General features: G+C 38.6%; 1 protein-coding gene across 1 annotated transcript in view; it reads left to right on the top strand.

Moving 5' to 3' along the window:
- Positions 1 to 14,876, top strand: part of ARHGAP15 (Rho GTPase activating protein 15) — a 309,776-nt gene that overhangs the window by 158,208 nt on the left and 136,692 nt on the right. The gene's annotated exons all lie outside the window — the stretch shown is intronic.

The raw sequence follows: 14,876 nt of genomic DNA, 5'->3' as shown, positions 1-14,876 counted from the left end.
AAAATAAACTCCTACATGTACCCTCAAGATAAATTTGGTATGGGAGCAAGAAGATACTGGATGGTCATGATTAATCTAACATTTTTTCCTATTTTCCTAAAGAACTACATATATTGTGAGAGTATTTAAGACAGATACATTTTGAAAAGTTGTGTAGAGATTTTTTTTTCTCCCCACAAATGATTGCTTCAGAAAAAGCAATTGCAAAGCCATCCTGGGCAGCATATCAGCATTTTATGTATTACTGGAGGCAAGCGGTTCTGCAAGTTCCATGTTATAAAAGTGAGGTGGGTTTCTCTGAAACTGGGATATTTACTCTGACTCCTGCTACTTTTAAGCTCCACTATCAAACGTGGCTTGCATCACATTGGTTCAGTCTCTTAATTCATTTATTCAAAATAACGTTTGATGCACATTTGCAAATTGCTGTGATTTTTATTGTTTACAGCAATAGACAATACACAGAGGCAGTTGCATCTGTTTGACCCACCATCACTTGTGCACATCTCCATTTTTGTCGTTTTCTTCTTCTCTCCTGCGTAGGGAAAGAATATAGCCTCATTCTTAAACTGAAAGCAGCTAAATACATGCATTTGCATTACAATGAGAAATATTTTAAACTACTGGCTTTGGAGAGAGGTCAGAATTAGAACAAATGACAGTGACTTGTTGAGCTTTGCTCTTTGGAAAGGGAATAGTCAGCAGAGCTCTCTGTCACTTCTGCGTGCCATAATTTTGAAACCACTCACGATAATTATTGAAATGACTACCCTGATTGCAAGTTTGTAGCCAGAAAAATGATTCTCAAACTGCACTGTATTCTGAGGTTTCACTGCTATTTATAACTAATCCAGATGCAATCCTCCTGGTACTGTGGGAGGAATGTGACAGAAATAAGCAGGTTTTTAGGTTATAAAAGTCTAAATTAAACTGAATTAGGGATACTGTAAATCAGTCTCCAGATAGGATTACTTACTGGCCAGACTTACCTTTTTCCTGATGGAGAAATCATTCGAATGTTTATACCTTCCAGGTTGGAGGATGTATTTCATTTAAATTATGACCTCCAATCCCAAATATTTAAAGAGGAGCTTAACGGATGGAAGCACATTACTGTCGCTTGGACTGGGTGTATTAGCGCTTTAAAAATGAATGTGCTTTCGAGGTTCTCCTATTCGTTCCACCAGCTGCCTGCTGACGTGCCAGATAAACAGTTTGAGGACAAGCGTGTTTGAGAAGCGCGTGTGATTGGAGCACTTAAAAACTTCCCCTGATGTGAAATATTTTAACTAAACCTACTTTCTTTAAAAGGTGAACTCCATAATAACCAGTATAGCTTTTTGATCCACCGGAGCGACTTCCATGGCTGTTTGAGGGTATGTTATGATAAAGGAGCCCTCTCCCTGTGTCAGTGGGTGAGATATCATCGTGGGAGGGACAGAAGAGCTTCTTCATTAGGAACAGGTTCTTCTGTGGGTGCGCTGGGGAGGTCGGTGAGATGTTTCATGGCTGCACAGCTTGCACGAGGGACCTTCTTGGTGCCGTACGCGTGTGCGCAGCGGAGCCTGCTCTTCCCATCCATAGCCATGGCAATGGTAGCCCTAAAAAGCAAAGAGCTGTTGCCACTGAAGGGTTAAACACTGCGCTCTTTCTCAATGAAGGAAAAGGTTCCAACTAGCTGGCTTTAAATCCTGACTGTTAAGAGAAGGCTGTGACATATGAGCAGTTCCCCTCACTAGGAAGGATATTTGGCTCCGTTTAATTAATTCCATTGGCCATTGTCTTAAGTGTGCCCAGGATTCACCCAGGAGGGATCCACTTGCGTTGCTGCTATTGAAAAGTGTAACATAGCATTATCTTCCTCAGACAGACTTTTTATGGCATTGAGGCAATTCCCTGGTTATTGAAAACAACTACCTCATTTGATTTCTTTCATAATTAATGAAATTCGGTAATAATGCTTTTGCCCCTCTGCTCATGCTGGAAGAATGTTGCAGAACTTTGCTGTTCTTGTGCTGAAACCATTCTTCTAATTTTCAGCCTAAATTGACTTGTGGTCAATTTAGATGTAACAAATGTGTTCTTGTGTCAGCATTTAGTTTGCCCTTTGTTTCCAGCAGTTCTTTTCCATCGCAGGTTTTCTTCCCCAAACAGAGCTACCAACAGCAGTCCCAGTCCTCCTCCCACGTTGTGCTGTTACATTAAGCTAGCCAAGATTTGCGGTCTTCTTGCCAAAGATCAGCTGCTGCTCTGTTTCCTGATCGTCCTAATAGCCCTTTTTCAAATCTGCCCCAGTTTCGCTTCGTATTTCTTGCCCATGGGCAAGCTCTTCCTGGAGCTGGGTAAAATGGATTTCATGCTTCCGCATGGAAATGGCCCTCCTGAGACATCTTAGCTGTTGCATTTGCCTGTTTTGTGGCCACTTCACAGTGATTTAGAAGTAAAACTAGCTAGAACACCTAGGTCCTTCTGTCCTTTAATCTTTTGCAACCAGTGCAGTGGCAGTGAAAACCAAAGGGTAGGCCTGCCTTCAGCCTTTTTATAGCATATCAAATGTGTTTTTACATGCAAGGACAGTTTGTGGAATTAATTTTTAAGGTATTCAATTTATGTGCAAAAGTAACACTCGTACAGAAACTGAGCAGCTCTTGTCAGACAACACGTTTAAAATAGATGAGAATTAAAGGAGTTTAAAATTCCCAAGGGGAGATAAACTAAGCATTTGGAAAATTCTTAGAGGGGAAAAAGGCTTATTAAGCATCATGGAATTTTTCACACCTTGTCCAGAACATAAGTATAGTTTAAAAAGCAGACAGGTATGAAGTTGTGCTAGAGAAAGTATGTTTGCGTGCATGTACTTGAAGCTTTATACATCATATATTGATTGTATGTTTTATAGTCACCTCTGCTGGAGAAACTTATAGTCCAGTCTAGGAACTCAGAGGCTGAGGAAAAGTTAGCCAGATGTCAGCAGGTTAGAAAGGAGAGGAGTCAGGTGCAGCTTGGATCATTTGTCATTAAATAGGCTTTGGAATAGACAAATCGGAATAAATGAGAGCAAGCGAAGTTTTAACTTTGTGTGCTGTACCAATAGTACTTCAGCCAGTCCTGAAGGTGCAGTGACAAATGGCTTGCGTCCACATTGCCAAGTGCTAGCTGCCTTTAGGACAAACTAGCTGTGTCCTGGTCATATAACGCTTTTCTTTAAGTCTTCTTTGGTCACCCCATGATGCCTGGTGACCCTAACGTGTGTGTGTGTGTGCGCGCGTTTTCGTTTCAAGGTCTCTGATGTAAGTTGATGGTCATATGCGTCCCACTAGCCTGGTGTTTTCAGAGCGTTGTGCTGAAAGTGTCTGATTTATGGGCATGTAAGTTTGTGCTTGAAGGTAAAACACCTTCTCTGATTAGAGGTTGAATGGCAGATTATGGTGTAGGGAGACAAACCTGGTGCAGTCTTGCCCATAATACACTTTTGGGGGTAAATGTGCTCTCTGGAGTAAATTAGCTCCTGAATTGCACTCAGGCTTTGTCTTGAGAAAAGCTAGCTGGAAAAGCCAGAAAGTCAGCTAAAAATTTACTGCAGATGATGATCTCAAGATTACTCTTTGGCCCTCTTCTATGTGGGATGTAGATATAAATCAAAGTCTTGAAATGGCTTCCAAGAACTTTAGGAGCTTTGTTCCTTCAAAAACAGACTTTGTGTATAATCTTATGTCAAAATATATGTGTATATATATATCTTTCTTGTCTATCTAATATTAAGATGATAATTATAGGGTCCTATGAAGCTCCTCCATTCTTTTCTTCTGAAACTAAAGGTATTTCAGCTGACATCTAGCTAAGTGAAAATCAATACGTAGCACAAAAAACTAACAGAGATATAATGAAAATATTGCAATATCTGAATATTTACACAGTGATATCTGAAGATCATTGATTTTGATGGAGCCAGGGCAGTGCTGACATTAAGGCACAATTACAAATAGTTCAATACTTGATTTATTGTTGCGACTGTGCTCACAATAAAGGTTATATGTTAGACAAGTCTAAACTGAAAGTTAGACAGCCTCTATTAAAAATAAAAAGACTTTTGATAGATATCAGATTCTGGGCATATAATAGTTCAGATTTGGAGTTCAGTGTTTAGAGAAGTAAATAAAAAGTGGCTTGCAGGGAGGGAGACAGAAGAAAAGGTGAGGGACAGGTTTAAGCAGAGAGGAGTCAAGATGGGAACATGGGGAAAGGGAAAGAAAACGAAGGGCTCCAGAAGCACAATTGATTTGCTGCATCATTTGTCTGAATTTTACTTTTCCCTGGAGTATTATAGCAGATATTGTGTGCTGCATGAGAAACAATGCCAGGCAAGACGTAGCAATGGGCTCTTCTGACCTGATTGCTTTTTTAAAAAATCATTTGGGACTGGGGAATGCAAGGATGGAGAGGAATCTGTTAGAGTCATATTTTCTGTTATTAATGACCCACAAGTGAAAATGTTCTTTGAAAATACATTTTTTATTTTGTGGCTGTTAGTCCAGAAAACTAATTCAGAGAGCAAAATCTACCTTTCTCAAACAATTGCCTACTTGGAAGTCGTCTGTAGCTCTCCCTGCTCATGTTACAGGTCATTCATAATAATAAAGCTTTCTTATTCTGGGACAGAATATTCATAATGTCTTTAAAATACTCAGCCAGATAATGGTCCCCAGAATCTGGACAGCAAGACTTCAAAAGACTGAGTCCTCTGATCTCTGGTTTCCTTATTCATTCTAACCTTGGAAGGTTTCAGCTATCAAGCACAGATTAAGTTTTATTGGTTGATAGTCTAATTGCATTTGTATTATCTTTCCCCTTAATATTATTTTCTTTTCTCTGTATTGGATTTCATCCAAATATTGCTACTTCCGTGAAGCAGCTTGTTGAAAATGTTCTGCTTTTGCTTTGATGCTTAACTGCTTAACACGTGTGCGTTGCTATAAGGTGCTGTTTCCTGATAAAGCAGTTTTCTTTCTATGAGGAAAAGTTTCCACAATCTTCCACGCTTTGCTTATATTTGATAGAGCTTTTCCCTTGAGGCTTTTCAGGGACAAGATAAGGTTTGGTTAAACATCTGAACTTTTGAATGTTTATCTGAACTAGATTCGACCTCTAAATTTGTCCATCACTAGTTATTGTGCTTTTCTTTTTAGAGACTAAATTACACTATTAAATATGTTCTAAAGTAGGTTAAGTCCCTGTGCAGTTTGTCAGCTGGAACATTAATTTTAAAGCTAAAACAGTCTTCTGTTGTATCTTTTTAACATTTAGTCTTGATTTTAACCATGGCTGGTCAAACAGAGGGTGAGTGCACCCGTGCAAATTCCACACCGAAGTGTCCAGAAGTGTTGACTGGGCTGATTTCATTTCAGGAAAGATTGAGATACGTAATACATGTGAAAAGCCTGTGTGGAAGGCTTATTCCAGTGCTGCTATTTGGGAGGCCGGTAGAAGCACTAAACGTCACCGCGTTCAATGTGGTCTCCACGTGCGTTGGGGCATCTCCGGGCCTCTTCTCCTCCGAGCACCATCGCGAGAGCCAGGCAGTCTTGGGTCACTCTCTGCTGCATAAAGACAGCAAATTGGTTCCTCTACTGGGCTGCGCCGTGGGAAAAGCCACGTTTAGGAGCACGAGGAGGAGAGAGGACAGGGTAAAGTTTCTATCTGCCGTTTTGTAGTTGAACAGTAGTCTTTTATGACTTGATCTGTACTAGAAGACCACCTTCTGATAAAGTCAACGGAAATGAAAAACTTATTAAAGAAAAAACACTGAAATCAGACCTTTTGGATCCACAGTCAAATTTACTGAATAAACTGTTACGACTTAACGTGCGGCTAGTATCACCCGTCAATGAAGTACCTGGACCAAGCAGCCCACGTCTGTGCTCCCCTTGTCCGCCCGCAGAGCGCGGTCCCCGGGGGTCCTCAGCCCTGACCCTAGTCCGCGCCGCGCTGCCGGCCAGGCTGCGAAATCTCCCTTTCCTCTGCCTTTTTGTTTTTATGGTCATTTTAAGCACCTTCTGAGAGACCTCTTTTCTGTGTCCTAGCAGGGCAGCTCTGACTTTACCTCATAAGCCAAAACAAAAAGTTGTTGAAAACTGTTTGAAAAGTTTGAAAAATCAATTGTGTTTTAACAAATACAAGTCATTTGACTGGAAACAAACAAACAAAAAGTTTATGGCAGTAAAGGTCATTCAAAGTTGTACCTCTATGTGAACATAGTTATAGGAGATTCTTACCAGAACTTTAACGTAAGGTAAGAAGTGAAAAGGATTCTTTAATTCATTGAATTATTCTCTTTAAAAATGAGCTCATGGGTAACTCTTCATTCGGTTACTTACTCTAATGATTTACTTGAGGTAAAGATAATTCAATAAGGTAGAGTGGACACACGAACAGAGTACAGCAAATGGATATCAGATCTATGGCTAAATATTCTTTGATTGATGTAAAGATAATGGGTATGGCTCTCTCCTTCATGAAATATCACATACTAAACTTACTGTCTTTAAAATAGAAAAAAATATACTAATACTCATGATTTGAAATAGCAAGTATACATATGAATGTTGTCACTGCTTCTCATTGGAAATAAGCAATATTAACATGTTGGTTTTCATAACCTATGCACTACCGTTTAATTTTGTCCTTCATTGCGTGAGAAGCATTAGAGGATTATGGGTCAAAAAATAACAGGTTGTGAATATAACAGCAGTCTGAGAGCAATGGGAAATATAATTAAATTTTAAAACAATTTACTTTTTAAATTTAGAATTGTGAAATATTATTGATAAAAGTCTCAGGGAAAAGGAAATTCTCTGGTACAATGTTCTTCCTGGAGAGATCCCATAAGGTCGGATCTGAATAAAAGATTCAACAAGGTATCCAAGTGTGTATCTAAATTAAAATATGTGAATCATTTGTATAAGTCTTAGCAAGGGTGATATAAATACAGCAATGCCAAGTCTCTCCTGTTCTCTGCAGATAATTAGCTTGTGTTCCAAAGCATAAGGCAGAGTTATATGTAGGTTTTGAAGTTAAAAGTGCACACGTCGCCGGAGTATGTAACCACTCAGAGGAGTTTTCTTTTGGCATAGCACTCTATCTGGTGCTCCTGCTAGAATATGGAACCATATAACTCATGTGTCCTTTTGTCTGAGCAATTTAATGTGAGTGATGAATATTCATATTATGTGCAAAAGGTTAAAAAGATTTTTTTTTCTAAATTAACTCAGCCAGGAGGTAAGCTTAAAGATTTGAAAGTTATTCACATATATTCCGCAATATATGAAAACAAACAAAAATCCAGATTCAAAAAAAAATTTGAACTCATTACTTGTTGTAAATTTATGGAAATAGTGTTCAATTCCTTGTTCTCTCTTCCTCAACTTTTAATTGCATGCTTGTTTTCTTTCTTTGGGGATTCTGCTTAAATAATAATTTTTATATTATTTATATCTACTTCAAAAGTAATTTAATCCGATACTCCCTGTCATCATGTTTTATAGTAAGACTGGGATGAGACTCTAAGGCTGGCACGAGAAACGAATGGCACTGAGTCACTCAGGTAGTCAAGAACAGGTCTCCTAGTCAAGTCCTGTGTGTTAGACCCCCCAGGTTACTGAGTTTTTGCATATTTTCCTGGAAATTTTAGCAACTCTGGTTATTTTTCTATAGAGAAGTGCATCAAATTCAGAAAGCTACTCTATTGTGTTCCTGACTTTGTAAACATTTAGCTATAGCCATTTCACTCTTTACCTGAAGAGGTACTGGCTCACTGCTGCTAAAAAAAGCTTTGTACCTTTATTATTATTATTATTATTATTATTATTATTATTATTATTATTATTATTATATTTTATTTTATTTATTTTTTTGGCCAAGCAGCTGGGTCCAGAATCCTAATCCTGGATGCAGGCAGGGAGAGACCAGTTTCCCCTTCCCGAGCACTCTGTACTCTCTCGTCCTGATCCTAAATAATCTGACTTTGTGTACTGAAGCAAATTTCATCCAAGTCCCACATGTTTTACATTAGTTGAACATAAACTGGTCATACTGTATGAATAAAGCAACCTCATTGATTTCTGGCATTGTGGTTTTTATATTCAAGTAAATGTGTATAATAGTATTTCTAATATGGTGACGAGGACCAAAAAAATTGTGGAAAGAAAAAACTGAGGATGTTCTGAGTGATCTAGTCCAGTGCCTCCAGCCACAAGGTATCATGTTATACATCCCCTTTCATAAATTTATTAAGCTTTGCCTTGACTTCTTTTAGCTTTATTTGCCTCCATGACTTCTTTGACAGGGTGCTTTAGAACTTCGTATTATGGCCAGTTTATATGCATTTATTCTTGTGCCAACATTGTTCTCCAGTTTAAACAGCTCTCCTCCCTCCCTGCTGTCCTGCTCTCTTCTCCTGCTCCCGTTCCCGCTCCCACAGATTCATCGGGAACAGTCACAGCCTTTCTCAGCCGTGTGGTGGCCCGCCAAGCACGTGCCCAGCTCGCCGGGTGCTTTCGGGGAGCTGAGCAGGCCCTTCTCCGGGCAGTGCCCGCGGCTGCTGTGCGTACCTTTTCGGGGCTGAGTCCCCAGGGCAGAAGCGGGGCGCTCTAGGATGCCCACAGCAATCCTGACCGCGCTTCACCAGCGCCTGGCATCACCCACCTCCTACTTTCAGGTCTCTCATTTGCTTTATACGGGTCACTTTTCCTAAGTAGTTCACCATGGACAGATGATCGATTAATTTACCCAGCTGTCTCACTTATTTTGCTGTTTCTGATAACTGAGTTCCCAGTTTGCAATAGATTTTTTTCTTATTAATCCCAGTTTGACCTTGCATTTGCCAGTACTGCGTCTAACCCTGTTTCTCCAGCTTCCTGTCTCAGGTCACAAAGATTTTGTCTGATATCCCGATTCTTTCCCGAACTGATGGTACCTCCCAGCCTGGAGTCCTCAACAAGTGGTGTTTTATTTTTTGTATATTCCTAATGTATTTCTTAAGGAATTCCACTTGTAACTTTCCTCTAATACAGTAGTTCTCCTTTCAGCAAAGCTCATTTTAATACCTTGTTTAGTCACTTCACGCTTATTGTTTTACTTCTCTCCATCTTGTCTAGTTTAACTAATAATTTCCCATTTGGCATCATATCAAATGCATAACTGAAGTCCAGATAGATTTAGTCTATTGCATTTCCCTTTTCTAAGTAAAACCAGTTATCTTATTAAAGAAAGATATCAGGTTAGTCTGCTATGATCTTCCTTTATAAGCTCAATCAATGTTCAGAAATATTACTTTATTTTCCTAAATGTGTATGCTACAACAACATTAAATAAATCTGTGGGAGGAGTGCCCTTTTGTTTCACAGTATAAGTGCACAATGATATTTAATACGCTGTATTCATTTATTTCCTTTTATTATTGGTGAGAGACAAAATTAAAAAAAAAAAAGTTTATAGGCACCAGAGCATGATGCAAAAATATGAATTATACAGTCATTTTATTGAATCTTTACTGCTAATGCACACAAATTTCACAATATATAATGACAATACTGAGCACTTAAGTTGTTAGGCTGTCATATTACAGCAAAATTATTTGTACTATATAATCACTGTTTTCTTTTTCCTATTGTTTATTTCTGAGCTTGCTTCATAAACATTTGCAAATACAGATATACGTGCTGTGGAAATATCTGTGTTTAAGGCCGTAAAGTTGAATAACTCCAGGTCTTTTGGTGCCCGTTAAAACACGATCTTACTAGCATCTTCTAGCACCTGATATCCAGTCATTCATTCACCCAGTGCCACAGTTTTCGGATCCATGCAGCATATTCACAAAACCTGTCATCTTAATGCTTGTCACAAACATAGGCATTAGGGGTCAGAATGCCTGATTTCTGTATTTTTCCCCAGTGATAATTTGTGTAATGCCTCTGAGCAAGCCACTTATCTGCTGCTCATTTAACTCTTCTGCAAAAAGGAAATAGTAATTAGTGTGTGTATAACTAGCGAGACCTGCCCAGGAACTTCACCAAGGGATAAAACAGGATGACTGACAAAAGTCTTTAGCTCAATGAAGTAGGTAAAGTGAATTCTTTATCCTTAGTGAACAGACTTTATTGACTCCATCTCAGAACGTTACGAAGGAGAAAGGAAGGAGGCTGCGGCTTGGTTTTGTCCCTCTCAAAACTCCGGTGTTGGCTGAAAAACAGGTCTTTTATACAAAAGATAATACATACTGCTCCTTCTGTAGAAGAATCTGCTGCAGGCCACAAAAACCTGAAAAAATGCTGAATTACGTGTTCTGATGAAATACAATAAAACTTAATGACATGAGGCATTCATTATATGTTCTTAAAGTAGAGTCGCTCCTGGAATATAGGCACAGCCATATGCCTCTGCATGTTACAGATATAGTACTTCAGGAGGAGGAGATACTCTGTATAATTAAGCATTCCAGTTCCCTGAAATTAATATTTTTGCACATATGTGATAGTACTGCTATGGGGCTGGCACTTTCATTATCCAAAGTCACAGAGACCTATCACCTGCTCAACGTCAGCTCATTCCTGCAAGATGCTACGAGGACTCTGGACATGAGTCTGTAAAGCACTTCAGGAAATGTCTAGGTTAAGACATGTGAGATCACAGGTAAGGCCATGGATCTGTTCCTGTATGTTTAAAGACAGTTGTATCCAGGATTTAGATCAGTATGTTGAGTGTTTTGGATGGGGAAGCTTGTCAGTTTTACTATTCCTTGGGAAAAAAAAATGTTAAATACTAACTATGAAATCCTAAGGTGTCATCCTTATATTACAAGTCATCTCCAGGTTTAAGAAGCTCAAGAAATTTTGAAGTCTTCAAGAATATTAAAACAAAATTGCATAGTATGGACAGTTGTTGTGCTTTTACCCACTGAACAATACTAATGGAAGAAAAGATACTAATGTAAATCTATTCAAATTTCTTAATGCCCTATCCACTCCTGCTGCTGGTTTTCATTCTGTATGAGCCATTCGTATTCAAATGAATTACAGACTATAATTTGGGGTATTATAATAAACAGATAGGCACCATAATAATGTATTTCAGTTAGGAAGAGGCACTTGAAAGAAATTGGTTTTGCTATACACATGATGTGAGACAATCAATAGTACTTTAGTCCGACAAACACTGTCAATATCCATTGTCACAGTTCAGAAAGTCATTAATGGATAGTTCTTCAAAACCCAATGCTTTCAACACATGTTAAAAGCGTTCAGATATACTGTACCTGGCAGGAATTAATCATAGGTAAACCCTCGAGATTTTGTATAAATGTTTGGTAAATTGAGAGTGAAATGGAAGTCCTTGGAAGGAATGTGAGACCATGTTGCATGGAGTTAGAAAACCTTGCCAATAACATATAGGGTTGTTCAGAGCATATTAAACATTTCTGAGCCATACAGGCCCGGCCCAGAAGATCACACCCAGGAAATATATTGCCTAGGTACATGGTTTGTGTTTAATTTTCCCTGCTGAACTCGCACGCAGTGGTCACATAGAGAATTACGATCCGTGCCCCGAAGAGGCCAGAGCCCTGTCTGGTTCCTTAACCGTGCCCACGCCAGGGTCCTGGAGAAAGGCTTTGACAGCTTCACGGGCAGCTATGCTAGTCACTGCTCAAGCCCGATTACACTGTGTTTATTCTCATTACCTCATATATGCAATTTAATGCGTTAAAATATAGCATGCAGTTCATCGTCGGCAGATCTCAAAACTCCCGTTGATTCATACGGGGCTTTCGCTGTTGAACTGTGTGATTCAAACGTAATCCATTGCTTTTCTCCCTCGGCCTGTTTTCTTCTCCTATCAAAGCTCTCGAATAGACTTGTTAGGATTTAGCCTACAGTTATCCTCCCCAATTCAGGTAATGTTCTTAAAATGCTGTTAAACATTGAGAGCCAGAAAAGTGCTTCTTTTATTCCTAACGCAATGTTCTTTTCCTACTGTTTTATGCTATTTTCTTTTCGTACCCATTTTGTATGACACTTCCCTAATGTGATAAGCTACTGTGACTCTAATATAGTTTAATTCTACAGCAGATAGATAGCAAGTTGCCTGAGGAAAAGGTCTTAGGTTTTTATTATTATTATTATTATTATTTATCTGTTAATACCTTTTCTACCTGTGAAACAAAAAATTATTTAATATGAGACCAAATTCTGCCATAGTCACTAGAAATGTATTTTAGATCTGAGGGGGCCAAATTTGAAATTCAGCCTATCAGGTAATGTTTTTGCTGCTGGATTGAAGTGTCCTGCACTCATTTCCAGCAGGAAAAAAATTATCCTAGTATTGTTCTTTCTGTTGGGGCCACCTTTACAAGTATTGTAACTGTCCCGGCCCAACAAGGACAAGCATGTGTTTCCTTTTTCTGTCTCATAAATGATTAGTGAGAAATAGCAAATTATCAGCTGAAGAGTCTGTGCAGAAAGAGAGGAGTTATGCTTCTGTTTATGTGTTGGTTTTGAAGCATTTATGTGGCTCTGTCAGTGCAGTCAGATTCAGAATTTGTCTGAGGATGTGAATTTATTCAGTACAATGAATCAAATGACGTACCCACGTACTATATGCTGGAGGATTTGAAAACAAGAAATAGATTTCTTTCACTATTTTTTTTGAATTTAGAGCCTTAAGTATCCTATTCTACTGCTGTGTGGAAGCGCTTTCTACTTTTGTATGGTGTTTGAAGTTTGCCAACTCTCATTAATGAAAAATTCTTCTGGCCAAATCCAGAACCTGAAACTTAAAAAAGACGGTTCTACAAAAAAAAGTTTATCCTGATTTTTTTTTTTTTTTTTTTATAAGTACATTTTTTCTCTCGGAAGTAACATTTGGCCCTCTGTGTATTTGCAACTATAAAAGTAAAGTCATTTTAACATGGGGATATCGCGAGAATGGTTTGGCAAGGGAAGGGGTATTTCTATACAAGATCCCAACGAGAATATTTCTGACTAAGCTTGGTTTTGGAACATACTATATAATCCCTTGAATTTCTGGAATGCTTGGAGTTTCCCTCTGATGACTCACACATGCTTAATAGAATAAAATAAGAAATAAGAAAAAATTTAAAAAAAAGAAAATTGGCTTTTCTGCTGTTTTGAACTCAGCACTATACAATCCAGTGCAGAATATACAAAAGTATCCCTGACAATAATTATTCCTACCTCTAGATGTAGTTTTAACACCATAATTGCTGTTTCAGGTATAAAACTTCCAGCGGGGTTAATGCATCTTTCCTAGGAGAGGGAAGATCCCTGCTATCATAGATCCCCTTCCCTATCAGTTTCAGTAGGACTGTGTTCAGTTCAGTTAAAATATCTTAACAAATCTGGTGGATATTTATGGCTAAGAATGTAGTTCAAGTGGGCATAAAACATTTCCAAATTTTTTGGAACAGGAAATATAGCAAGCATCTTAAGGGACTTCGACATTTTCACTCCTGCAACAACATTTGCATGGGGGAAGCTTCACTTAAAGTAAGGAAAAGCAAACCTGAATATGAATTGCTGCAGACGGAATGACCCTAAGCAATAAGAGAGTCACAAAACTAAATACAATTCACTTCGCTGTTTCAAAGTACCGTTAGGATGCAGAATTAGAAACATCCATTTGTTGTTCTTTTTATAGCACAGCCAAGTGACTTGGAATTTTTGCTTGTCCCTGCCAAGGATTGCTCGATTTTGAACAAAAAGTTCTAAACTATAATGTTAAAAAAGCACCAATCATCAATTGAATGCTAATCTTTATATTCTATGATACATCACTCCAAGAATGCTACTATTAAAAAATATGAATTCTGTTTTTCATAAGTGACGGATTATTGTACCAAGCTGTGTATTTTCCAGTAAAGTGTCCTTTTATTTGTCCTGTGTGATTACTAGTTTGTGGAAGTATTTGTGGGGTCATTTTAGTGCTGTGGGAAAATGGAGCACTCTTCTGTTAAAATCAGTAGTGAAATCAGAAGCAAACTATGCTCTGATCATCATAGGCATGTGTTTAAATATTGCTTTCCTTAATTGGTTATGTTCTATTTACTTAAAATGAACAATTTGGCAAGTTTTTCTCCCTTGACAACAGCAAAGCGTAAACCGTTTTATAAGTTTGGCTGTTAAAATCAGATTTGTAATGTAAACCACAATATTCCAGGGTTGTTACTGTTGCTTAACTAGTTATTTTTGCTTGCCATTGTTTTATAATTGTGCACCTTTAAATATTCTGGTTCTGTTTATAACTTATGCAAAACTTCTTGCTACAAAATAGCCTAACGATTTAGGTCATGATTTTCTTTCTCTTCCATGCGTGTGCAACGAGTACTGCATTATAGGGGAGATTCAATCTGGACAGGGAAGATTAGGCAGCATTTCTGTAACCACAGCTAAGTTATCCAGGGCTCCTACATAGGAACTCTGTTGAAGGAACATTGGACCAACTTGTGCTAGATGGACTTGTGGAGAATGCTCTGTTTTTGTGGATTTTTCTTTTTTCTTGCAAGAGAAGATGGAAAACTTTTCTTTCATCAGTGCCTTTTGGATGAGTGGGAGGCAGTAAAGAGGAACCTTACCCAGCAAGCAGAAGACGGCCTTCCCTTAGCTTGAGATCTTTGCCAGTGGTAGGCTGCATTGCTACCAGCCTACTGCCTATTCAACCTTTGGGGACCAGCAGTGGGAAGAGAGCCCAGGACACAGGCTGGCTCGACAAGGGTGCTGCGGGTCAGGCAATTTGTCAGAAATCTTTTAATGTCTTGTTTTTTGGAAGTCCTTCTGAGAAGGTCCTCCCATGGCATCTCTGCTTGCTTC

The sequence above is a fragment of the Rhea pennata genome, chromosome 6 (assembly GCF_028389875.1).
Source record: "Rhea pennata isolate bPtePen1 chromosome 6, bPtePen1.pri, whole genome shotgun sequence".
Taxonomy (NCBI): Eukaryota; Metazoa; Chordata; class Aves; order Rheiformes; family Rheidae; genus Rhea; species Rhea pennata.
The sequence above is the reverse complement of the archived record's forward strand: the minus strand, read 5'-3'. Positions and strand labels throughout refer to the sequence as shown.